Genomic DNA, 4,548 nt, shown 5'->3' with positions numbered 1-4,548 from the left:
CCTCGTCTTCTCCGCGCGAGTAATATTGTCGTGTAAATACTCGGTCGCGCGAATAGAACAGTTTCTATTATCGTCCGCCGGGGTCTCCTCGCGGTCTGCTCTTTGCAGGTATTATTGGACCTGGCCAATCCACATTTGTGACATCTCCAAGCTGTCCCGACACGCTTGGTCTAGTTTTTACAATTTTCACGCTACGCGGTAGAGTTTTCTTCGATTTTTCGTTCCACGGATCGTTCTGCCGGTCGATCGGAGAGGAAGATGAGAATAGAGGTCGACGAAGGGACGATCGTATCCTGGAAGGATCTAATTCCACTTCGTAAGATGCTAATTGTTCCCTGTTCGTCGCGAGTCTCTTGAACAGATGGCGATCAGACTTACTTCTTTCGATCTTCAGCTGGTAAAACCTGGTTTACACCTGGTCTAGACCATAGATGGAGCAACTGCGGCTTGGTTAATAGTGCAAACGACAAGTGTACACAGGCATCGAACGTAGCTTTCAGTTTTCATTTCCATCGCAACAGCTGCTTCGAATCCATCGTGACCATTGACCAAACGTTACCTCGCTATCGCCGGTTATTAATGAGTTTCATTGAGAACTGGCTTTCGAACCCAGAGAAACGTCCTATTCACGGCGGAGAACGAGGCTTAATAAGCGTTCTCAAGGTAGCGCACCTTTCTTTCTTTCGATCAGATAAATCGCGGGTAAATAGTGTCGCGGTAGGGGACTTAGGAGCGGATTCGAGGTATCGATCGATAGATCAGGGGAGTGCAACGTGTACGTTCCGCCTAGGTGTGTATATACCTGTTTCGCCTGGAATCGACTCAGCGTGGCGACTATCAAGGCCAGTCACTCGATTACCCGCGTTTCTTCTACGCCCAACGCTCAAACGACACACGAGAGCCTCTCCTCCGTCGCGTAATGTACTGCCGACATTAGTTTACGTCGGCTCTTTTTACCGTAGGCTTCGACAACACCTGCCCGTTCGATCCGGTAAGAAAGAGAGAGGAAAAGAAAACGTCCGCGATGGTGAAAAAGAATCCTTTACGCTAGCGCGAAACCAGGTAAGTAGTCAACGACCGCAGGTGTGTGTAGCTTCCTTTGATTTTTCGTTCGACTGATTTAGCGCTGAGCTGGTAAATTTATCGCGGAAGGAATTTTTCGAAATTTAGTAGTCGGTTCTGAGATTCGGTTTGTCGAAGAATCTTCTGCGGTGCCTTGCTGTTAGATCGATTAACTCGCATATTTGAGGAAAATGTAACAGCTCAACTAATTGCTAGGTCTTTACTTTTTAAATCATTTCTTAAATGAAATGTTTCAACTTGGACTAATTTAGCGCTGGACCTGGTAAATTTATATAAATTTTCGAAATTTAATAGCCGATCCTGAGGTTGAGAGTATATTTTCCTCAAATATAACAGCTTAAATCGCAGAACCATTTGCTTCATCTTCTCGGCCCCGTCGTCACGATTTAATTTCTCGGTTAAAATGTTCCAAATGAATTCTGCTTCGTTCGCGATCAAATATGATAGCCTAGCCTTCCTAAGTAATTCTTTCCCCGATCCATAAAGCTATTTGCATAGACTAAACGAGAGGCGGGGTAAAAAATCTGGAATAATCTGCGGTTATCGAGATCCAGCACAGGTGATTAACAAAGTGGACACGAGCATCTTATCGACGAGACAAATTGCACCGCGTGCAGGTGTGTCTTCAAGCGACATGCGTATGCATCGAGTTTCTGTTCTCGATCAGCCAAGGAAAACATGCAAATTATGATAAATGTCTGTCCTCCTGTGACGACTGTAAAACGTATCCTAAATCCTTCTTCTCAGATCACCACGTTCTACTACCATAGTAAAATCGTACGTGTTACTGTACGCGGAGGTTGTGCTCAGAGTGGCTCTCCTGCCTAACGACATCGTTAAGTTTATCGCAACATTTGACTTCATTAAAGCCAGCAAATATAAATTACCTGCCGGTCGATTCCACCGTGTGGAATATTCTATTTTCCCCGTGTGCGAGCGCGTGGAATGAAAATTACGCGGGGAACGTAAAGTGGGCGGTCCCGTAAACGCAAGAACGAGTTCACGGGTAGGCCAAATAAACGAGAGCAGAGAGCGGTGCGCTCTCTTGCAAAAACCTATGGCCTTCGAGGCCGCGAATCCACTCCATTTTGTGTATTCCTCAATTCAAATTCTCCGGGGTTACTCCATAAGCGGAGGAGAGCTCCCCCCCGTCGACGTCCAGGTACTTCGCGCAGAGCAGACGATCCTTGGACACTTGATCGAGTACCCTTTCGTTTCGACCTTTTCCAGGATAAAAAAGAAACACTCGTTTGTTGTGTCTAAATTAAAACGGTTCTCCGTAGCAGTTAGAGCAGTTAACTACGGTCTTAAGAATTGGTCCACTTAAAGTGTAAAAAAGAATTTCACGTTGTTCTAATGGTTGCACAAGCTGGTGGTGTAGCCTCTCCTGTTCTCCAATCTTCGCTCGCGATCTTACGAAAACGCGCGCTAATTAGCGGCGCGAGCTGGCGAGCGCGTGCACAAAGACACAGATACGCGTCAGGTGAAAAAGGAAAATCGCGTGGGCGTCCCCGTGCCAGAGAAGCGTGAAAGAGCGCGAACCAGCACAGGGGGAGATAGTATTTAAAAGCAATGTACACACACACAAGAAAGAGAGAAGTGCCAAGGACTTTTCCTCTTCCCCGTCCACTTTCTAACGACAATCACTTTTATGTAACGGCCATTAATTCGTCCCTTTTTTATTACAACAAACGGTAAATAATACAAATCCGGCGACGGTGCAACGTTCACGAAAATGATCTTTTCTTAGGATACGAATAGCTCAGCCACGACAGGATCGTTACGTATTGCAGGGATCATCCATTCACTCTTTCTCTCTCTCTCTCTCTCTCTCTCTCTTTCTGTTCCACACATACACGCATACATAACACATTCTTAGGGGTTATTACACGCATACCCCAGACAATAGGGGATGATACACGTACAGCCTTTTCGGATTTCTCCGACCAGGGACTAGAGGACTCTTTGGCGATCGACCGGTTCTACAGGCTGCGTATTTCCGAGTTTTTCCACTTTTTTCCGGCAACACTTCTTCACCCCTCACACACCGCTCGGATAACATTTCTCACGTTCCTCACCGTCGTTTGAAGTTTGCGGGATTTTTACAGACAGAGGAACCTGCACACGTGCTTCCTCTCGAGGTTTGTTACAAAGAATCGAGAGGTAGATAAGACATCCGGGCGAAAAAGGGGGTTGGTTTTGCTTGGACTAGCCCTGGACGCGGTCGTCGGCTTGCTTCGACGAAAGCATCGAGCCTTGCTGCATTGTTATCTCTGTCGAGTATCATCGTTCGTAGGATCTTGGTCGATTTTAAATATACACACCTTACTTCTCTGAAAATGACTTTTTTTTTTAATGGAATTCTCTATTTTTCTCACGGCGAGCAAAGATCTCGATGGTAAAATTTGCTAGGTGAACAACTAGAAATTTGAACGTTTCCTTTTTCCTTTCTTTCGCGAGGTTTTTCAACAAGGCTCGATTGATTCGTCCATTAAATAATTGTTCCCGTCGTTTACAGGTTTTACACTACACAGAGCACACGAAATCGTACATTGTCACACAATCGTACACGGGTTTCCAAGATACGAAAATAAAGGGTCGATCTTTGATTGGCGAGGGTGAATTAATTTACTGTACAAAACAAACAAGAAAAAAAGAAGAAGACGGTCGTCGGGACAAGTTCCTTTTCTTCCGTCGATTCTCACAGAACCAACCTAACGTGACACCTATTTATAATAACATATTTCCTTTTATACACGTGTATAATAAATAAATCCGTTCGGAGGATCGCAGGCAGCTTCTCTGCGATCTCGAATAACCGAGGCAACGAAACACGAAACAGAATAATTAGATCGATAATTTTTTTTTATAATCCTAAACAAGTATATATATATACAAAATTCAACTTCTACGCATTTTCATGCAGTTCTCCTACCGATAAACGAAACATTGTTCTTTTTCTTTTTTTTTCCCTTTTCTTTTTGGCACTTCGTTTAGTTAACACGATAACGATACAACGTTTCAAGGCTATCGACAATCGATAGGTCGCGACGTACAAACCGTGTATTATACGTCTCTCTTCCGTCTTTTGCTTCTCTCGATCGTAGCAAACCATCCTCTCGTCTTTTTTTTTTCTTTTTTTTCTTCTGTTTTCTCTCTCCAATTCTGCTTTCCGTACGAAACGGCACGCGAAGCAGCAGAGTCTCTCACATTCACCCAAAGCCACACATACGCGGAGGTTCAAGGACCGTTCGCATGACCCAATTGAACCCAAAGAGAAAAAGAGGAACGAGAGAACAGGGGAGAAACGAGGGGGGAATGGAAATGATCGTTCCCGATTGGAAGAGCAAACGGAAGTCGACATTAGTTCGCGCGTCGAAACGGATGTTCGAGATCCGACCGATAGCCAGCTACCTCATCCCAGGCCTTCTAAGCTAGATGATTATTTACAACTGGCCGTCGCTG

The sequence above is a fragment of the Habropoda laboriosa genome, unplaced genomic scaffold (genome assembly GCF_001263275.1).
Source record: "Habropoda laboriosa isolate 0110345459 unplaced genomic scaffold, ASM126327v1 scaffold33, whole genome shotgun sequence".
Taxonomy (NCBI): domain Eukaryota; kingdom Metazoa; phylum Arthropoda; class Insecta; order Hymenoptera; family Apidae; genus Habropoda; species Habropoda laboriosa.
Note: the sequence above shows the minus strand (reverse complement) of the source record.